We start from the raw sequence: 23,050 nt of genomic DNA on the forward strand, positions 1-23,050 counted from the left end.
TGAGATAGACATCACAACAAATCCACTGACCTCACAAAGAGTTACATTAATAAATGTATGGGATTTGCATTGTTGCTAAGTCGCATTTCCACCATTAAGGATCAAAACATTTCTCAAAACAAATGAAATATTATAATCTGTTTTAAAGGATGTTCAACCTGCCTTTTAAGTCCTATGCTTTTAACAAAGCCCAGCTATTGCCTTTCTACAAATGGGTAAACCATACTGAAACATCCTGCAGCCTTCTTCCTTTAGTAGTCCACACTGCTTGAAGTCTGCAGGACGGCAAGTGCTCTGCTGCAAAATCCCATCTGTTGGGCTGTGCTTCAGTACAACTTCACGTGCCGGCCTGTTCTGGGAAGTTAGTTGCATGCACTTTTCCACTCGCCAGTCTCTTGAAGCATAAAAGCTGTAATACAGCAGCTTCCATGACTGTCATGTCAGAGAACAAAGTGCTCGTGGAAAAAAGCAGTGCTATTTCATAGAGAAGGGAAAAAATAGGAATTAAAAAGAAAAAAACAACACCAGATGTTAAAGGCTACTGGCAGGATGTTTTTAGCATGCTATTCATTAATACTGGTATTGTTATAAATACCTTTACACACAAGCTTATTTGCAGAACCAGCCAGTATTTGGCAGTACCAGCAACTACAGATAAGGATTTATAGTTCTGAAGAGTTTATCCTCTCTTGTAGTTTAATGGTCAAATTCACAAGTTCAACGTGGCATTTTAATACAGCAATAAAGTTTTTAATTCCATTAAGCAGTTACCTTGCCCACCACTTTAACAGATACACTGGCTAGCTGATTGCTAAACCATATCTTTGCATAAATACATACTGCCCCATTAAGTAGGAGACAAGAAAAATGCAGGTCAGCAGAGCGCTTTGGGACAGACAGAGCATTCCCTATGGCACAACACTGAGCTGTCAGAGGTATTTTTTTCACTCAAATTATTTAAAAACAAGAAAAATCGTCATAGGCATGCAATCTTTTAAATAATATTCTTAGTCTATAGGAAGCAGATTCACAAAAAAAATCCATGTCTTCTATGAATTATGTCTTGTCATGTAGCCTACAGAATGGCTGGATTTATGATTTGATTTGGAAGTACCCCATTATGATTTCATTCTTATATCTCATTTCAATTCTGTAAATATGTACACTACATCATTACTTTTCCTTCTGCCTTGCTGTTTGATCACCACAGAATAATAAGTCAAGTTGAACAACGTCAGGTCTATTATGTGAAGAGCAAACGAACTCTTGAGACATGCAAATACTCATTTTCAGAATTGCCTAATCCGAGAGAAGCTGAATGGCTTTTCCCTCAGCTTCTCCAAAGCAGTTTGGACTTGGTTTGTAAGCAGGCAAGACACTTAGCCCCAAAAGATTAAAATACAGGTGAAAACAAATTTCTTCAAAGACAACAACAAAATTCCCAGAACATTCAGCCATGAAGTCCTTATTACTCCCCAAACTGTAACCCTACCTGGTCTGCTAGACTGGTAATTGCAACAGGAAGGGGAAACCACGCGTTAATGCGGCTGTTTCCTCATTAGAGCGAAGACACAATGAGCGCAGTAACTCTTTACAGGTACTTGTACAGAAGCTGTCCCTGTAGGCACCTGGTAGCAGTGCTTGATCTGAGGAGCTACAAGAATATTCTCAGCAGGGACCGAGCCGCACCGACGGCAGGCATTTCAGCCTCTGCTGAACTGGTCTCCCTCCGAAACATCACAACCATCTTCACCAAGTTTTCTGAAAAGCCGTCGACGTGATTCTCTACGAAGCCGCATGCCCCTTGTTGTAAGAACTGTCATTCCGGAAGATCCCACAGTGTCCACGGGACACCTACAGAGGCAGCGCGCACAACCACGCGATCGCCCTTGTCTGGGTGCCAGGCCAACCGCGGCTGGGGCTGCGCTCATACGCCGGCCACACGTGCGTGTCAGTGGAGTGCCAACATCAGGCTAACCTTTACACCGCACGTTAGCTCGGGCTGAGGTATCTTACAGCACTGGCAGAGTTAATGTTCAACCATCCGAAGGTATTTATGCACAAACACACCACATCCACGTACACCACAACCTTGCCAACATCTCCCAAGACATCTCCCGAGTCGTTACGCAGCCACTACTGCGCCCCCTCAAATCCCCCAAAACCTCCCTTGAGTGCAGCTCCCGATCCCCCCACACCTCCGCCTCCATTAGTCGCCTCTAATTTCTCTAATTCATATTCAAAGCACGCTGTTATGTAGGCTGTTTTGCTGCCTAGAGTTACAAAGGTATGAGTAGCAGCGTGCATTCCCTCAATCAGACCGGTCAGATAGATCTGTTATTTAAAAACATGCAAAACCCAAAACAATGCTCTAGGGCTGAGATCTTGCCTGCCAACTTTCAGCCCAGTGTAATCAGCCCTTAAAAAGAGATTTACAAATGCAAGCGCTGACAACTAACTTTCACACTGCAAACAGCAACACCATAAAACAAAAAAGCTCACTAGAATAAAAGATCTTTTCACCGCTCTTCCAGCAGGCAAAAAAAAAAAACAAAACCAGATTTGAGCCCGGCTGTGCGCGCAACTCTTCCTCACAAACGTTTTCGAAACTTTAAACACAGATTAAGATAAACTTTTCACAAGGCTAATAATGCAGAAATACGCTTCCAGGAACATGAGAAAGCATTAAATGTTTTCAAAACAGAGGTGCACTTCTCAACTTACGCCTCATAACAACCTGCCAGTTGCCGGCCAGAAGCCCTGCTTCCGCTGGCACACAGCACGCTTTCTCACCGTCTTTCACACCCTCCTGAGAGCATCCATGAGGATCAGGAGAAGCAAGCACAACTACCACCGACTTCAGCTTTGAAGAGAGCTCCGGCACCTGCCAAATACATCACATAACTGGCTTCCTGCAGCAAGAAACACCCGAAACATACTGATCACTGGGTTAGCTACGTAACAGCATGAACTCTATGACGGGCTTGAATGCAGAAGCCAGGTATTTAACAGAGGATGGAAAAACAGTATTTAACCTCCAAAATCACTTTCCTAATTTGCCATGACACTGTCTCATATTCCTATGAGCTAGGAGAGTCTGAACAGCATTTGTAGTTAAGACTTCATAGTTGATAGGAGAAACAACACATGCCTCTTCCAAAAATATGTCACCAGTTTAACACACTACCTACTGGTTAAGTTTACTTTTTTGTTTTGTTTTGTTTTCTTGCTTGTCTCATGAGTGTTTTGAATACCCAAGAAATATGTGGTCAACTCCTGGCATATTGCACTCTCACTCCAAGTAAAGCTGCTTATAGAGCACCAACAAAACCTGGTGAATCCAACTCCTTAATGGCTGCAGGTTTCCCTCCACCTCAGCACTGAAAAGCATTACAAATTGGAGCCTGCCGTTTTTAATCAGAGGGCTGTTTTAAAAGACTTCCAAAGAAAGACTCCAGCTGTTAATGCCAGAGCAGCACCATCATCCCTCTGCATGGGCCCAACGGCACTGTTTTGAAGATAAATAACCACACAAAGCTCCATCGTTGTGATGGTCCCCACAGAAAGCCCGTGACGCAACTCTTACCTAGATGTCAGGTTCACGTATTTCCTTCCAAAACGGGCAATCAATCTCCTCCGAGCAGCAGATGGGAAAAGCGATACATCATTCAAAGGGCAGTATTATTTAAAAGAAGATACACTGTGCGGTGGTTACATTACCACAGTGGACATTCAAAAGCCCAACAACACCAAAAAAAGAACCATTTGTCAGCGGCGCTCTGTGCAATCACCATCACGTCTACATAAGTTGTAAACTCCATGTTACCCAACAGCAATTACAGAGCTGACGCGACATAAATATTTAGTCACAGCGTGTGTCCGCAGAAGTTAAATATTGGATACACTACTTTAAAAATCAGCACACGGCTCCCGATTTGTTTAACTGCTAATTAACTCCACAGTAGGGGGAAAAAGTTGAAAGTTTCACCCAGTTTGACCACATGCCCAGACGTTATCAGAGCCTGCCAGAGGAAGGCTTCGGAACATGCACGCAGCCAGGGCAAGTGCCAGCACGACTACGGGGAGGTTAGGTTTCAAAAAACCTGAGAAGTACCAGCGGATTCTCTTCATTTTTCCTTCCTGACGAGAAAATTGCCTGCGCCCAACCACTCCCCGGGAAGCACCCAGAACAACGCAGAAATTGGGGTTTTGACGAGGAACACGTACATACGCGTGGCAGGTGACCCCACACCTGGGTACTTACTTGGCAGACATGAGGCATTTTAAAACCCATGTGGCACCGCGTCTTAACGACACACTGCACCAGAAGGCCACCTACATTTTAGTGCTGTACTCTCTTTAAAACGTTCTGCAACAGCAAACACTTGCTCCGAGGGTTTAGAGCTGCTGCCTCCGCTTCCCAGGTTTTTGTTGTTTCTGTTCTTTAGGCAGCCGATAGCTTCCAAAACTATTCCGCGATTCCAGTAATGATCTCTTCAGGTGTAGCTGCTCCTCTAAGAATGGTTCAAATTTCAAGAGCACGAGTTAACTTTGCCATGCGAAGGGAACACCGAGTCTCCTTATTTCAAGGCCTACCAAACGTTTCTGTGCTGGGCTTCGTGAGCGATTTGCAATCTCATCCCGGGCTAAGCTTCCTGATCCCGACTCGCACACAAACACAGGCAATGGCGCTGCGCGCAGAACTGATTACTCTGCAAGTCTAGAAATTCAGATCGTTAACAGTAATTAGCTGTCCGAGAGATACCGAGCAATAAGTTACCGAACAAAGGTGACAGATTACCAAAGAAACCTGATACTAGTGAATAAGTGCTCTGTGCAGAGGTATACGGAAAGGTCTGGCAGTCACAAGCAAGAGAAATGGGGGGGAAGGGCAGAAAGTTGGAGCCTTTTGCACCCGCTCAATCCCAGACAGTAAGAAGAAAGTGTGCCAGCCCACGGAAGGTGAGGGGATGACCCTGACCAGCCAACAGTCCCGGTTATCATTTTCAAGTCTAGCCTTCCAAGCGCTAGATTTCAAATACACACACTGGAAAGGAAATCCCTTTACTCTACCGAAAGGGATCACAATTTCTGCTGGCCTCTCGCGCACCAAGAAAGGTTTACATGCAGGTACTATCCCGTGCACACCTGAACATCACTCCCAGAAGAGTAACAGACCTGCGGAACACGTCCTCGTCGTAACACAACACACCACGGACTTCACGGTATACAAGCTAAGAAATCCTGCCATTTAAGAACGCTTAGGAGCACCCACCAAATCGGGAATAGCCTACTGGGAAGAAGCTTTCGTTCCTGATAAGAACACCACGTGCCCCGAAGACAAGTGACATTGTGTCAGGAGCAGTTTCAGTTTGCTTACAGCCTGTTCTCAATTTTCAGATCTGAAGCAGCACTTTCCTGCCTGCAGACTGAAGCACATAACATTATAAACCCCAAAGTATTAATTAACCGGAGTTGCTGCATGCAGCACATCCATCACGAAGCCACAAGCTTGTTTTCTTCACCTTAAGTGGACTAACAGCACACACCCTGCAGGTTATCCATACAGACGCATATTTCATTTCCATTATAACGACTGCATGTCAGATAGGGTATTTTTTTTTTTTTAAATCAGATGACGATTTCAAAAACATTCCAGACCTAATTAAAATAAACTCTTCACTCTCCTATTGTGCATTATTTCAGCAACCCTCAGACGGCAGAGTTCAATTTGTCGGTAGCTCAGCCACGCTGTGACAATTTGCAGAGAGGTGGAATGCCACCTTGGCATAAAGCAGCTGCCATCGCAGTGCTCCTCAAACCCATTCTCTGGAGTAAGCAGATAAAAAGTATCAGCTGATGTTTTCAGCTGGAGAATCACCAACACTACACTCATTACCAAGGCCTACCGAAAGCAGAAGACATCTCACACTCCAGGAGAGAGGTCTTAGCTCTTTCTCAGGAAGGAGATCACGAACGTGACACTCAAGCACTTCGGGGAAGTACCTGAAGGTAGGATTTTCCATTCAAACACTCCCTCGCTTGCCCTCAGTTCAGTTCAGGAGCGTTTGACCTCCACCCTACCTCCCAGCCCTGGTCTCTCTTCTTATTTATCCAGGATGGCAAGCAGCAGCAAGACCAGAGATGCAACAGATCTGAGCGAGCTCCTTCCCACAAGGAGCTGACCAGAGACCTGCACAGTGACTGCACACACGCGCTGCTACTTCTGGCACCACCAGCAGCGTGGTGGAGGAGACAGAGCCCAAGCTGAACGACTGACACCATTACTGGTCCTTTCCTCCTGCTCCCCAAGGAACCATCTCCATCAGCAGAGCGCTGCTAACCCAGCGCTGCTGCACTGAATGAAGTTAGCAGGGCAGGCCCATCTCTTTGCTGCTGCTACTGGCCTACAAAGCAGCACCTCTGCTCCCAAGCCGCGGGATGAGACCACGCATGTTAAAGGAGCCTGACCACAGAGGGAGGCTAACTTTGCAAATAGTCCTCTAAAACAGCCCGCATATATAACGGCCTGAACTAGGAAATAAAAGCCATTCCTGCTCAACGTGGATTAACGGAAGCTGTAAAACGTGGTGAAAGCTCCCTCCTTCCATGCGATTTTTTAAATATATGGACACGCAGACAAGAGAACCCCACCGATGAGGCTTTAATCAAAGCCCAGGCAGCGCATGCTGTACTCACACACTACTCGTTAATTTCTCGTGATGCTCCCATCCATCCGCATTCACCTGCTACACTTGGCTACACCACGAGGCATCAGCCCGTGTCCACGCGGTGCCCGGAGTGCTGGAACACGCATCTGCAAATACTCATTTGCAAAAAATCAGGAAATACAAAGGAAATGTGTTGGTACTTTAACTAACAGAAATACTTGTAACTGCTAAAATTGTCTCCCTACTACAGAAACACTGTAGATGCTTTGGCGGGATCTTTTATAGGCTAAATGCATCCTTCTCTGAAAGTTAAAGCTTCTCAAGAACTTTAGAAATGTTTACGCCTACCAGCTCCAGGCTTTTTGTGTTGTACCACTGTTCACTGATGCAGAAATTATGTATTTTTTTAATGCAAACGTTAGGAAAGCATCACAGAAATACATTTCCGAAGTTTAGCACCATCAAATGCGAAACCTCATCGAATTCCTCACCAGCTTCCATCACCCACTTTGCTCATCTGCGCCGAGGTCACATGAATTGACAGTTGCACAACGCCTCTGTGCACACAGAAAGCAGAAGACCACGACAACTGACTGGCAGCCGGGAGCCGAACTGGGAAGAAAATTACAGCTTGACCTGGAGTAGATGGGGCAGGAGCTGCTGTCTGCTAGCGGCGAGGCATTTCAGAAAATACTGCTTTTCATTTCTGTACTATTTCTAAATAGGCATTTGCAGAACACCGGATGGTAACAAACTCCCATTTACTTAGAGAAACTTTACAAGAACTCGCACTCAGCCCAAGTTACTCCTTCCCACAGACAACACCCTGACGAGGAGATCAATGTGACTATCCAAAAAAGCCACGTGAAAGGCTTCTCAGGCATTTTTCCTGTAACCTACAGTTCTTCACTTTGACACACCTTATTTCCAGGAGGTGAGTTTACTGGGGCACTCGGGATCCTAAGTCTGTCTTGTTCGATCGTATCTTCTCATGCACAGCTGAAAAATTACTACGCAAAGATACTATCATGCATAATAATGTATTTTCCTTGCTAACCTTCCCTCCAAACATAGCTGCCTTGCTCTCATTTAATTGAGGGTTATTTTTTTCTTTTAAACTATCTGCTGAAGGGAAGTGGGAGAGATTAATCTTCCTATTCCACAACTGAAGGAAGCAACCACGAGCTATGCTGAGAGCTCACGTGCAGCAGGGAAGTTTACAAAAACGGTTGCGCTTTTGTCATGAGAGGCAATTTTCAGTTTAGCATCGAGGCCGATTCCCAATGTGGACTGGAAAATGTAAGATTCTGAACTTTGCTGGCTACCAACCTCCTCGGCAACTCGGCAGGGCAGCCTCACCATAAACGGACCCGCGGTTTTATAAATTGTTTATTTCACAAAACAACTGGAGCGCCTGTGGTACCTTGCTAGCAGCTGCACGCGTTTAAAGCTACGATGCAGCAGCTACTTGGCCTTGCTGAATTCTTCAAAGCAGCTAAACCTTCGGGAGATGACACATGTCAGAGGACCAACTGCTTCAGCACTTACTTAGAGGAAACAGGCTAAGGGCTGTGCATGAAGAGAGGCAGTTTAGCAATGCTGGGAACAACGAACTTCCTTGTTTCAACTACAGGATGTTCCTCCTCCTGATTTACCAATACGATCCTTTAGTTTTCCGCATACTTCTCTGTGCTGCTAACCAGAAAGTCGCCAACAGACACACACACACTGCTAAAAATCTGTTGGTGGCTCTAGGCAGCGCAGTTCCCCAAGGTAAAGGAAATGACTATTCCTTACAGATCTGCTGATTTCTAGAAAAGCCCAGAAGTTTGCAGAGGAAGATGCAGTTTGTCATGATGAAAGTGCAAAAACATCGCTCGAAGCACTGAGGTTAATATTTAGGGTAGTTCCAAGGGTGAGGTTAGAAGTCTGACGTTCTTTTACACGTCTTAAAAGGCTTATCATCCTCGAATAACCATATTGCTTTTATTTGGATTTCACGTTTCAAGTCTGCAATCAGCGCCGTGCTTAAGGAAGTGGAGGTCAAACACTGCATTAAGAGCTTCTAGGGCACTTAAAGAGTAATTCAAAGCACAAAAAAAAAAAGACAGCAAATAGGCTTTGAAGCTGTGCTTAAGTTCTTTATCATCACATTCTTGAAACGCACAATGAACGCCTAATGCAGGGAAGGCGAAATCTTAAAGCAAGGAGCTCGGATTCAAACGCAAGCAGATCTAGGACTCCCAAACAGATCTGGCGTGCCGATGGGACAGCTGCTGCGGTGCTCTCACAGCACAGCTTTGGTCAGAACAGTCTGGGAAAAGTTAGACAGAAAAGAGTCTATACCTGCTTGAAAGTCCAGGTGGGAGACATATGTGGAACCAAACACAACAGCGACAATTACAGTACTAAAAGGTGCAATACAAGTTTTCTTCCAACAGGAATGTATACAACAATCCTCGAGTATGCAAGGGTTATGTTAACAAACAGCTGTCCTGCAAAACATACAACCCAGGACGAGCTTCCCTCTGGCTTTGGGGTTTGTGTGTTTGTTTTCAGGTGACTTATATGTTTCAGGTGACTTATATGTTTCAGGTGACATAAAACATGTTAAAGTTCTGAAACATGCCCAGGACCAAACGTAAAGTGAAGTGAAGCTACCTGCAGAAGAAGCGTCATGTAAGGCTTTGTAATACTAAGAGGAAGCTGATGTTTTTGCCAATTATTTCATTAACCTCTTTGCCAGAAATAGAGTTTAACCCAAATAATCCAGTCATTTTAGCATTACTTCCTCTTTTGAAAGAAGCTACCATCCTCCATTACGAGCTTTACTGAAATCAGAAGCAACTTTTGCTTACTTTTAAAACACTCCATGAAAGACTATCACCTGCTGGGTTCAAAGTTAGAGCACCCCACCTTTTCAGAGTATCACTGTAATCAAAACTACTGGTAATTCAGGTTTTGACTCACTGTTAAAGGATGGACTGTTCCAGTACTGGAGCTTGGATTTAAGGACAATTACACTTTCACGCGAATCAAAATACCTGAGCAAAGACCCTCCTAAAAATTCCACTGGTATCTTGAATTCAAGCAGTAAAAATACATGGCATTAATTAAGAAAAGTATACCCAAAACAAAGTGCACTGTGAACTCAACTGCAGCAGGTTGATAAAGAGAATCCCCGCTAAGTCTTACAGACATGTATTAAGAAAATATCGGGCAAGCTTTAAGCAGGAACAGGAGCACAGACCTACGATCTTGGAGACGCTCCAACAGAGGCAGCGCTATTTTGCCCAAACTGTTTGCCTTGCTGCTTTAAACAGCAACATGTTGATCATTTTCTGTCCCTATCTAGCAGGCGGCAACAACACCGAATGGGAATGAAACTCCGAGCTCAGACTGTGAATTCTGCATATACAGGCAGCTCTTTCCTAAGCTCTGATACTCAGCGCTCAAAGTAACTGTGCCCTGATGCACCACACAGTTTTGCTCTGGTTTTTCTGACTCCTGGAACACGAGTCAGAAGCCAGCTGAACACATCAAAAGACTTGAGCAGAAACCTCCGGAGTCGGGGTATGAAAAAGCGAGGTGCTTTGGACATTGGCCTGTTGATTCACCAGTTCCTTGTTTGAACAACAGTCAGAGTAAGGCCCTGTTGTGGGGCAACCTGTGACAGCATCACAACCTGTAAAAATACGCTTGTGCATACCAGCACTGCCAGCAAACAAACCCGTACGGCTGGCACCAGGCTGCACTGTAAGGCTGCTCAAGCATTTCACCGAGTTTCCGACATGCCAGTTTTATCAAACGGTTAAATATTTTTTTTTCCTCGACACAATTACTGTTTGGGTAACATTTTGTTTCTCGAGACTCCCTGTCGGATCGCTGACACCCTGTGACAATAAAATACTTGAAAATAGAGGCAGGATGGCAGGTCTGCAGAGAAATACCAAGAAACACTTTCAGGGAATAACAGCAGGCTACAATTTTGTCAAGTAAGCCTGCAACCCCCTTACTGGGGGGTGGGATCTATCTTAGGAAGACCTTCGATAAAGCATCAATACTTCCCCATTGTCACTTATCTGCAGAGGCTAGCAGGGAGGAACCAGCATGAAATCAAAGGAGAATTAATCTAAGCAAAGAGCAAATACCTGATACTTGTGCAAGAAAACGTGGGATATCTCAAAGTCAAGTTTAGAGAGACAGTACTTCAGCTGACGTGCAAAAAGCCCAGCACAGCCTGAAGAGCGAGCCTCAGATAAAGTAACTACGCTCTGCAGCTACGCTCCAAACACACGACGTTCCCGAAGTTCTGTGTGAACTACTGACAGCAGCTGCGGGTGCCTCTCTGAAGTCGTTACACTGCTGTCTGGGTGCAGTTTTAGCCGTGGTAGAGACTTTTAGGAAGATGTCCCTAAGAGGCAACACAATTCTGGGTCCCACTCATCACAGGCCACCACGCCAGACGGATGCACCGATGTCTGCGTGCGCCAGGCCAGAACCGAACCTCGTGCACAGCTCCTGCGGCCTCAAGCACACGCGTACCGAATCAGAGATGCCTGCAAGCACATAAAGGCAATCCAGAATAAACCTCCACTGCAGGACACAGTCTCGGGGCCACCGGCTCCTTACATGCCAACAGCCTGATGCGAGCACCAAGAGCTGCTGGAAGCGCAGAGGCGGCAATCCATTGAGCTTATGAACGAGTGATTCCTTTGGTATTACATCACTCAGCTCCCCATTACGGAGCTGGACTGACAGGATCCAGAATATGCATAGCCCAGCCCTCCACGGTAAATGAGTGTTAGAAAAGATTAAGGCTCAAAGAAATCGGTGATTCATCAGGGCGTCAAAACAGCGTTTCCCCAATTCCCTGCAATGTTCTAGGCTAAGTAGCTGGCCACATATTAGCAACCCCGTCAGACTTCCAATTTTGGAGTTAATTGCCGTTCCTGAAACACATAGCCAGACACAAAATACCTGCAGCAGCAGCACGCATCACACAACGCTGTCACGGCTATCCTAATCGCAAAATTACCCCGCGTTACAGTCACGCCTAATGGAGGTGCTCCGAAGCGCCCCGCTCTCGGCAGGCGCTGCCCTGCAGCACCGCCTTCCTGAGCGAGGGGAAGCCGCTCTCCCCGGGACAGGGCACGCAACAGCAACCTGCAGGGAGCACACAAAGGTGGGAGACCGATGAAAACAAAGTATTCTCGGCTCTGTCACCAAAACTTTTGATGTATCAGCTGTGAACCAACTCTCTGAATCTGCCTCTCTCTTACGCTGCTTTGTGGAACCGGGCTAAGGTTAAATGAATGGGTGCTACAGAAACCAACTGCTAGTCTCCGTGGCCAACAAGTTCCGCAAACTCCGTATTTTTAAGATAATTTTTGTTTAGCGTGAGCCAGTCAGACAAAACCAGTATATTCTTAAAAAAACCCCACCGATTGTTGTAATAGAAATGGGGCTGCTTCAATTATCCAACCTGTACAGCACCCAATGACTTACTGACCAGCTGAAATGTCACCGAGTTTTATATTCAGATTTATATTTTTATTTATATTCGTAAAGTGCTTCAGAAGCTCTATTTTCACGTTTGACTCATGACATACTCGCTTGCCTCAAATTTAACACATATAAGAAAGGCATTTGTAATGCCTTGGAGAAGTTCTGCTTTACAGCATTTTCAGTGGGTATTTTTGACCCAGTATATTGCTTTTATTTTCTTTTTCAGGATATCACATAAAACAAGAATTATTCCAAAATGTACGTTTTTACATCATCTTCCCCTCCCTAATCTGCTGACCTTATGAGAATCTATCCAACTGGCTAGTTCTCGTTTTGTCTGAACTGCAGTGATTAAGTTAGATATACCTCATAAAAAGTTAGATTCAGCATGAGCAGGATTTGCTTAGGGAACAGCATTGCTCAGATGCCTTTCCTGGGCCTTTTACTACATGAGTAGCTTTTACTCATCTTCTACGCATCTCTCCACATGCTATTGCCTCTTACAAAACTCCCAGGGGAGGGGTTAATTTTCTTCCTTACAACGTCCTATGTTGTAACATCCTTCCTTTCCCGCTGGTACCTGTGTGCCCATTCTGAACGCAAGCTACAAGAGTTGTAAGACTGAAGTCAGTGTAGTACCACCAATTCCATACAGAGTTATTTTTAAGAGTTACACAAACTTGTCACCTAAAAATGCCATATTCTAGTAAATGCTTAAAGGAACAAAACGCTAGGCAGACCACATTTTTGACAGAACAAGGACCTTCCACCATAAAGCAGTCCCTCTCACATCAATGTGTACACACAAAAATCGCACTTCCAAAGCCTGAAACCACGTTACTTTGCCTTCTTCACCTGGTCTCTTCTGCTTTTTTCTCTGTGCCAGGGACAGCCTTCTCGACACTGCATTTGTTAGCTACCTCCACAGCCACCTCTGCACCTGCTTTCACAGAAGATCTCCAAGACAAGGCGGCTCCTCTTCAGGAAGGTCGGTAAGGCCGGGGCCCTTGAATACACCTACCCTTCCAACACAGACACAAAAAACTTCAATCAAGTGCTCTAGGTGCTCATTTGTATAGCTTAGCCATTACCTCACATGACTGTGGAAGTCTGAAATGTATCTAAGAACCGTGGAATTAAATACTGTTAGCACTGAGGGGCCAGAAAGCCACCTGGTTAAAAAAAAATAAGCTAATGGAAGACATTTACTCCCTATTACCTTGTTCTTTGTAACTTCTTTCTTGCTGCCTTTCAGCTGTCACTTTAGATTTGCCATGCACCATGGTTAGAAGTACGCCTTTTCTGTGTCTAGCATGTGCCTTTTGGTAGGTAACACACTAAATATTTAAAGAAAGTTTGCGTTACCCTGCCAGTGAAGCTCACAACCAACTTAAAGCCAAAGCCACCGCCGGATCCGAGACTTAGTATGAAATGCAGCAAGAGATCTCCACGGCACATGTAGCTTACACAGAGGTAAGCTGCATTTCTTTTGCATTTCAATGAAATAAGCCAGGTAGTTAATTTCACTTGAAGTTAAACATCAAAGCAGGAGATTGCCCATACAGTTTACCACACGTCTGTAAAAAAAAAAAAAAAAGCAAAAATCAAAATCCCAAAGTCCCCACGATTGCCTTCAGTTACTGATCCTCCATCTTGCCCTGTACTGAACCAGATTTAAGTTCCAGCCGCATACCTGAACATATATATTATCGTCTACAAGTCAGCCGTACCTTTCTGTGTGTGTATTTGCATCAGAGCAAGCCAAAAAAAAGCACCCAAGGTAGAACAGCTCGTGCTGACCCCCTCATCCCTTTAGGGCATCCGCGTGTAAACACTTAACAAAAACAAAGAATTACACGGGAAAAAACTCAGCCTAATCCCGAACATTATGTGCAATTAAGGCCCCAATTATATACAAGGAAAACATGCAATCACTTGTCTAGGAACATTCAAGAGGTCAAATGTTTCCTACCAACTCATTTAGCCAAACCTTGCATTTCAGTGTCAACAAAGAATATTACTTTTTTTTTTTTGCCTGAATATAACATCAATTAAACACAACAGTAATTTGGGCTTCTCATACAAACAGCATATCCATACACACGGCAACAGAAGGAAAATCAAATTATTTAGAAACATTATGTATAACATACATGCCATTTCCTATATTTGCTTTATGAGGACATAGCGTTGCCATCTCCCTCCCTCGCCACAACACAGAACATCTAATAGAAAATATCAATATCACCCTAATTGCTGGGGTGAATAAGCTGATTAGTTTCCTATCTCCAGAATTAACTTGAAGAACTGCTTACAAGTCAGCAGGAAACAAGTGAAAGTTCAACTGATAAAAAGTTACCAGATGGGAATCAAAACCCTCGAGTTGTGAAATCCCAGCAAGTTGAAAGAAAAAGCACAAAACACGCTCTGACCTTTTTAAAAATGACCCAGTCCTCTAAAACCCGATCACATTTACATGAAAATGAAGCCACGTGAAAGATTACAGCTTTTCGATCAGGATCCTGAGGCAGCACTTTAGGGAGCTCCCTATTGCTATTTTATTGAGGGTTCAGGCGGTGGCCAACAAAACTAGGCCAGAGACGAGGCGCAGCACTGCCAGCCGGAATTCCCATGGTTTTACCCCAACCGTGACTCAAGTTTAAACAGTGGTTTTGAAACCAACTCTCCCTGCGTGGCCACGGGCAAAGCGTTAACCACGCCGCCTCAATTCCCTCACCTACAGAACATAAATAATTATACTTATCTGCCGCAGAGGAACCTTGGACAACATTGTTTGGCAAGCGCGCATCTGTTTAAGCTGCGGACAGAGCCCTGTAGTAATTTCGAGCATCTGCACAAACTGAAACCGAGAGTGAAAACAACCCGGCTGAGGCACCCAGCGACACGATCCGGGGGGGGGGGGGGGGGGGGGCACCAAACACCGTCTGCGCACCGGCTGCTGCTGCGAGCGCCGCTCTGCAACCTGCACCCCCCGTTCGCCTCCTCGGGACGCGGCTCTGAGAAGTCCGTGGGGCCGGCGGGGTGCCTGCTGCCGAAGCGCTCCGGCTGTGCTCCTGCGGGTCAGGGCTCCGCGTCCCGGAGGTTCGCGGCCCCGAGCCCGCGGCTCCCCCCCCAGCCCAACGGCTCCCCGTTCCCCTTCCCCCCCCCCCCCCCCCCCCCAGGGCCCGCTGCTCCCCTTCCCTCCGAAGGACCCCGAGTGGAGCGAAGCCGGGGCGGCGCCTGGCCCTACCCCGGCGGCAGCACGGCCCGGAGCCGGCCTCCCTCCTCCTCTTCCTCTCCTCCTCCTCCTCCCGCTCCCCCGGGAGCCGCCTCGGGTGGGAAGATGGCGGCTTCCCCAGCAGGCGGGGGGGGGGGGGGGGGGGAAGGGGGGGCGGGGGGGTGCCCGCGGCCCCGCCGCTCCCCGCAGAGGCCTCCCGGGGAGGAGCCGGGCGCTCACCTGTCACAGCCGCCGCCGCCCTGCGGCCGGGCCTGGCCGGGTTACGATGAGGAGAGCAGCAGGGGCCGGGCGCGGCGGGGCAGGGGAAGGGACGGGGACCGGAGGGAGGGGGGGGGGACGCAGCCGGCCGGCCGCCGCCGCCGCCGGGGCCCTGTCGCTGAGCGGCGCCGGGCCGGGGCCTGTCCGTGCGTGGCTGCCGCTGCGCCGCCGCCGCCGCCGCCGCCGGGAGGAGGAGGAGGAGGAGGAGGAGGAGGAGGAGGAGGAGGAGGAGGAGGAGGAGAAGCGGAGCGCGGGGCGGGGCCGGCAGCGGGCGGCGGCGGGCGGGGGGCGCGGAGGAGGAGGAGGAGGGGGAGGAGGAGAGGAAGGAGCGGAGGAGGAGGAGGAAGGAGGAGGAGGAGGAGGAGGAGGAAGGACGCGGCGGCGGCGGGGCCCGCGACGTCTCCGAGCCGAGCCTCAAGCACCCGCTCGCATGAGAGACCCGCTTCCGGCTCCCGGCGGAAGTCCCGCCTTCCGCCGGCGGAAGGGATTGGGCGGCGGCGGCGGGCGGCGGGCGCGCGGGGCCGGCGGCGGCGCGGCCGGATTGGCGGAGGGGGAGCTGCCCCCTCCCCCGCCCCCTCCCCTCCGAGGGACGCCCCGCGCGGCACCCGCCCCGCCCCGCCCCGCCCCGCCCCGCCCCGCCCCGCCGCGCGCGCCCAGGAGGTTTGGGGCCGCGCGGCCGCCGTAGCCGCGGGCGGCGTTGCTGGGGGCTGGGGGGGGGGGCCCGGCAGCGGAGGCCGGGCCCCGCCTCGGGGTTCAGCGGTCGGCCCCTGAGGGCTCCTGGCGCAAAGCCGGGGGGGTGCAAGGGCCTGCCCGCCGTTATAGGGGCTGCCCCTCGGAGTGCTGCACAGTCACAGAACCCTGAAATAATAAAGTGTAAAAAAGCCCTCCAATATCACCTGGTCCAACCATCCCCCTACCACCAATGTCACCCACTAAACCATGTCCCTGAGCGCCATGCCCAACCTCTCCTTGAACACCCCCAGGGACGGTGACTCCACCACCTCCTTGGGCAACCCGTCCCAACGCCTGACTGCTCTTTCTGAGAAGAAATGTCTCCTCATTTCCAACCTGAACCTCCCCTGGCGCAACTTGAGGCCATTCCCTCTAGTCCTATCACTGGTTACCTGTGAGAAGAGGCCGACCCCCAGCTCCCCACACCTTCCTTTCAGGCAGCTGTAGATAGCAATGAGGTCTCCCCTGATCCTCCTCTTCCCAAATACAGTCCTTCATACACCTTCGGTTGTGTACAGCTGAGGTGAATTCCAAGAGTGTGCTTCTTTGCCCAAAGAACAAACCTTGCCAAACAGTTCTGGCTATTCAGTGCGGATCGTAATTTGTTTTTAACTCCAGTTACCTAGGGAAATGGAAAACGAGGTGTATTCTCCATCAGCACTTCAAAAAACTGGTGGAAAGAAGCATGCCCCATAACTAACCCTCTGCTCCCTATCCACCTCAAAAGTGACACACTTACAGCACCTCACATCCATCCAATGACAACTCTCTGTACCATGCACTGCTGCCTGTATTTTTATCGCATGAATGTATCTAGATAAGGCCTCCTGGATCCTGTTTTTAATCCTTACTGATAAGAGTCATGTTCCTGCCTTCAGGGTATCTGACAGAAAGTCCTGTAGAAACAGTGCTACGAGTAACCTAGAACACCTCTTCTTATGACCCACAAGTACCCTTTGGAACTGTTTTTGAGACTGCTGTGTTCTGCCACATCCCTATCAAGCAGAGGCAATAAAGTACATCATAGTGCTGGAGAGGAGGTCAGGCCTTATCAGAGGGGAGGTTTTACTGTTCGTCCCAAGGAAACGTGTCTGAGCATTCATTCTCGGGCAAACCAATATTTCTGCTAGCTTAGATGTTGTTTTCCTTAGTGAGTTGTTTCAGTTTTCCAGAATTATGGTGATGAAGAAAACCTGAGCAAAGGCAGGCGGCTAGGACAGCAACAATTTGGGAAAAGGAATAAAACTTAATTTTTAGCATAAGTGTTTAGAAGGAAAGATGCCACAAGCAGTGCAGGAACTATGACTGATCCATTAGCTGGTGACCATGCAACTGTTCTCTAAAGAATTAATTACTTAAAAGTCTAAAACAATTGCTATTCCTAATTCTTTTTCATATTATAAACGAGCTCAATCTAATTATTTTTCTTTAAAGATAGTCTGTTTCTCAGCGGGTTACAGTTCTCATTCAGAAAAGGAAAAAAAAAAAGAAAGGTTTAATAATAAACTCTCAGATATGATGAATCCTGTTATATCCTTTCCTCTAGAGGGGACTCAAAATTCCTGATGCTTACCCCTTTAGACATACAGACTTTTTGTCTCCCCCAAGCCTTATCCTCATGCAATACTTGGGCAGGAAAGCAAACACAGGAGACCAACAAGGAGACTGCACTGCGTCATTCCTTCTGCTAACTCAAAGCTTATGATTTCAGAGCTCACGTCCCTTTCTGTAACTGAAGTGATGGCTGACAGAAGGGGGAAAGAGAGAGACACAGCGACTGATTCCTGTAAAGCACCAACACTAAGAGGCATGTAGGTAGGTAGACTTCACTGTAAGTAGGAGTTTCTTTAATGCTTTGTAATGGATAGTTTGTACTGTTTGTTTGGGATTTTCTTCCCAAAGTAACTGAACTGTGTTATTAAAGAAGAAAAATACTCGAGACTGATTTTTTTTAAAGGTCAATATTATAAAAATGTTAGATATTGACAGACAGGCCAATATATAGGTGTTGGGTTGATTTTTATTTCCTTATTGTTAAGTTTTATTGTAGTTCACTAACAGTCTAACTAGTGCACTTTTTCCATAAAATAATGTGAGCTTTCTACTTGCCTGGGTCAGTTCTAATACTCTTCTCAGTGTGGGGGATGTAGAGCTTAATGACTGAATGCTTCTATTTGTAATGGCATACAGCTGAGATCAAAGAGATTTGACATATTTTCTTTTGTATGCTAGTAGCTGAGGAATGTGTGCACAGGTATGAGTAAAATATTACAAATAAGGCTGGATGCTATACGGTTATAGAAACTACTCCAGTTCCAACTCAACAGCCTGGGGGAAGAATGCATCTCTAAAAGAACAATGTGAACATTATTAGGACATTATTAGCCCACAAAAGTAAAACAACATTAGACAAAGCAGTTCATTCTTTCTTGGTCTGTGGTCAAACAGATGTAGAAGGGACTATGTGAGTTACTTATCAATATGTTAGTTATAAATCGTTGAAATTATACTTTGTAAGGCTTTTTAAATCAAGATTCCTAGTTCAGTGAAAAAGAATGAGTTATTTGGTATATTTAGGAAGATAATGCCTAATGAAGATGAGCTGCAAAAAATACAACATTCCTGGAAATGTTGTAAAAAAAAAAAAGAAAAAAAGAAAAAAAAGAAAAGCATGGAATTGAGCAGTCAGAAACTTGAACACTTAAAAATCACTAAATTTACTGCAATGCTTGTGCTTTACAGTCTATAATTTTCCAGTGTAAGACAAAGGATAATCCTTCCTTCCTCACAAGAGCAGTGAGGATTAACTCATTAAAGTTTGTGAAGCAAAAAACTTCCACTGAAACAGGACAAGATTTCTGCTCTGTAAGGTAGTTCCTGGTTTAGGCTACCTTTTTTTTTTTTTTTTCTTCTTCTTCTTCTTCTTCTTCTTCTTCTTCTTCTTCTTCTTCTTCTTCTTCTTCTTCTTCTTCTTCTTCTTCTTCTTCTTCTTCTTCTTCTTCTTCTTCTTCTTCTTCTTCTTCTTCTTCTTCTTCTTCTTCTTCTTCTTCTTCTTCTTCTTCTTCTTCTTCTTCTTCTTCTTCTTCTTCTTCTTCTTCTTCTTCTTCTTCTTCTTCTTCTTCTTCTTCTTCTTCTTCTTCTTCTTCTTCTTCTTCTTCTTCTTCTTCTTCTTCTTCTTCTTCTTCTTCTTCTTCTTCTTCTTCTTCTTCTTCTTCTTCTTCTTCTTCTTCTTCTTCTTCTTCTTCTTCTTCTTCTTCTTCTTCTTCTTCTTCTTCTTTTCTTCTTCTTTTCTTCTTCTTTTCTTCCTTTTTTACTCCTTTGCAGTACACACTAGCAGTTGCATTCTCGAAGTATTTTATCCTGCAATTCAGTGGAATAAGACTCCATGAATCACCTGTATTTAAGAACTGCTGACCCAGAACACTTGCCTAAACTCACAAACCGCTCAATGCCTTGCAGTTTGTGAGACCTCATAAGGCAAGTAATGATACTTTACAGTTCCTGATGCTATTGTGCAAGAAGAGAGAGATCTTTTCAAACATAAGATACAAAATGATTGCATGCAATGGGCTATCCCTGTCATAAAACTGCAATTTAAATGAAATCCAGTAATCATTCTGCATTGCATTGATTTGGTGAGTAGTATTTTAAATATACATTATTTCTATGTCGGTATCTTTCATAGCTCACAAGTGAATAGTTGACTGTGTAAAAGACGGTCCCTATTCCAAGTAAACTATCATCTAAACAGTCAAAGCAGACCAAGATGAGGAGAAGCTAAATGTTGATTTGAAAGGGAGAGGCAAGTAAGACAGATTAATTGACCTGCCCAAAGATTATGTAAGATATGTACGTTTGAGTCACAGCTCTACATAGAATCCTGTAGTTTAGTGAAAGATTCAATCTTCCTTTACAGCTAAATGAAGATTTGTTATCATATAAACTGTTAAAAATCCATTACTGCTCACATAGATCTATGATCTGTATTACTTATACATCTCTAACTGCAGGAATTATCCACTTTCAGATCAGATAGCCAGAGAGATGTTCCAATATTATTTTCAATTAAGTGCTGATGCGTAAATATGGAGTATTGGATCCGTTTCTTTTCTAATTGGAGAATAATTTACAGCAAAGTGGCTAGGCTATCACGAGACAATTTCTTCATTATATTTAGTGCCAAAATTCAATTTGAGTGCAATGATATTCCAACGCAGAGATAGCAGCACTGAGCTATGCGATTGACTCATGTGATTGACAACACGAACATGTGCACTTTCTGACTTTCTTGGATCAGCTGCTCTGTTTGGTAACAAACCTTGTGAAGTGCTGCTGTAGAACTAGTTCAAACAAACCCTTACTTAACAGATTTTTCCCTCTAGCCTTGTCCCTTTGGCAGGTTAGTTATAGTTCTTTAACACGCAGAGACAACTTTAAAATAAGGTTGTGGTGTAGGTACCAGCTATTGTTAAACACTGATTTTCATTAATGCAGTGTAAAAAAGCCTAAGCTGTAATAGGTAATGATAAATATTAAAACCATTGTTAACAGCAGCTGATTACAAACTTTCGAGAGATGGTTTAGCAGTAATAATTACCGTTAATTGGGCATAATCACAAGTCTGAAAATTACCATCCTATTTCATGGAGTTTACGCTATCACCAAACAAACCAGTATATAGGCCTTACTCTATATATAGCAGGTCTGTAGCAGAGACAGGACTTGAAACTGGATCTCTCATGTTCCAGGTTTGATCCGTTGACACTGGCTTCCATTTAGTCATTGTTCATCTGGGAGGATGTTTGGTTCTTTAGCTGCTGAGCCCATTTTTAAAACCTAATTAAACCTTCATAAGGAATCATATAATTTACATAGATTTTGTGGTTGACTAAGAATTTTCTGAAGGGATCTGAAAATCAACTCTGATTTTCTTGGCAATACGCATGTTGGCAATTTTCTTCCTTTGTACTTTGTTTTGTTATTCTGTCACTATTGTCTCTGAGCATTTCACATCATTCTTTAAATATCAGTGCAGCCACTGTGTGAAGTATGTCAGTATGTTTATCCTCAATCAACAGGTGGCAAACTAAAGCATGAAGATGTTTGAGCTCTGTCTTGTAGCTGATCCTGTGCAAAAGTTGTCTCCTCTGAGAAGTGATTATAATTTTGTATTTCTGTCTTCTTCAGCCTTATGCTGAGACTCAATGATGACCAATATACGGACATTTTTATTTCACAAGCTTCCTATTTCAAACATTAGGGTCTTGAATCGTATTTCCTGAACCTGTTCTCATAAATACCAGAAAAAATATTTTCTGGTTTTATGTTTTTGTTTTTTGATACAATTTTAATTCTTCCCTTCTCACTTATGTTGGAGATCTGTGAAGAAAATTGCATGAAAAAAAAATATTCAGTCCCCAGGTTTAATGTTTTGCAAAGCTATAGATATCATACAAGACATATTCTATAATAGTGAGCTGGGATAAAATGTTGGAAGTTGATAACTTAAATTTGAAGACTTGAGAAATAATCAAGTGCCCTCTATAGAAGCATATTTGTGACACCTTTGTTTCCAGTTATTCAGGAAAAATGTACTCCTTAACTGAAATTAACATTTTGTTTAGCCATTAGTCAATTTAATATCAGATAGACTTTTTAGTATGCCCCACCCATCATAGCAGAGTATTTGAATATATAGGAATAGACCACATTTAGAACTCAGGAAGTGTTTCTTTTCTGAAGTTTATTCAGACCAAATAAAACGCTAATAACAAAAAGAAAATGTGGTTCTAAAGCAAGATTTCCCTGAATCTAGCAATAGTCCTATCATTACATATTATGGCATGTGTTATTAACATAGAACATAATTTACATCACTGAGCTCTCCTAAAAATTCCAATTTACTTGCAAAAATGTCTTTTTCTACTTTAACTCAGCATCAGATATCCCTCTGTGACACGGAAGTGCAGAATAGTTTTTTATGGCAGCTCATCAGAAGTGTATCAGCTCAGTTATAGTGATAATGAAGATCCTTTAGGTCTTATTCATAGGCATATATTCCTATGTGGATAAAGGAGCTCATCTGAAAAACGGTAAAACTTACTAATGAAGAGCTAGCAGGTTCTCTGCTCACCTTACTTGAATGTTCATTTGAACTTGGAATTGTAGTGCTAATTGGTTATAAAGATATTCCCTTCTCATTGCCATTGTATAAATGACTGGACAGTGTTGAAGGACAAGGAAATTGGAGTTGCCACCTTGTCTTTTACAGAAACTGATGTTTTCAGGTGATCTGTGTGTAGTTAAATCTGTGCTGGGGGTGCATCCTGCACACACTGGTATTACACACAGGTCTCGGAATTACTGTAGGGCAGAAGGAGATTTTTTTCCCCCATCAAACTGGGCTATGGATAGACTGTGAAACTGGGCTACTGTGGTTTTTATAGTAGAGCTGTGAGGGTTGACTTGAATATTTCTAAGAGGTCGTTTTTGCAGCTTGGTAACAGCCTGCAGCAAGGTCAGGCACGTTAGCAGATAGTCTAGGCCCAGATTATTAGGTATGTATGTACTCACTGAGGAAGAGAAGAGGTATGCAGTCCTTCGCTCTTCAGAGTCAGCATTTCTCATGTGTTCTGCATGTCTG

At 45.0% G+C, this 23,050-nt stretch overlaps 1 protein-coding gene across 2 annotated transcripts in view; it reads right to left on the reverse strand.

Moving 5' to 3' along the window:
* Positions 1-16,075, reverse strand: part of LARP4B (La ribonucleoprotein 4B) — a 57,570-nt gene extending 41,495 nt beyond the window's left edge. The window contains exon 1 of one of the 2 annotated variants that reach the window (XM_066991466.1): positions 15,637-16,075. The gene's annotated coding sequence lies outside the window, so the exon portion shown is untranslated. Of the gene's footprint in view, positions 1-15,429; positions 15,450-15,636 lie in introns of those variants that run through there. The other variant, XM_066991467.1, reaches the window with a different exon arrangement.
* Positions 16,076-23,050: the final 6,975 nt, after the last annotated feature.

The sequence above is a fragment of the Anser cygnoides genome, chromosome 2 (genome assembly GCF_040182565.1).
Source record: "Anser cygnoides isolate HZ-2024a breed goose chromosome 2, Taihu_goose_T2T_genome, whole genome shotgun sequence".
NCBI lineage: Eukaryota > Metazoa > Chordata > Aves > Anseriformes > Anatidae > Anser > Anser cygnoides.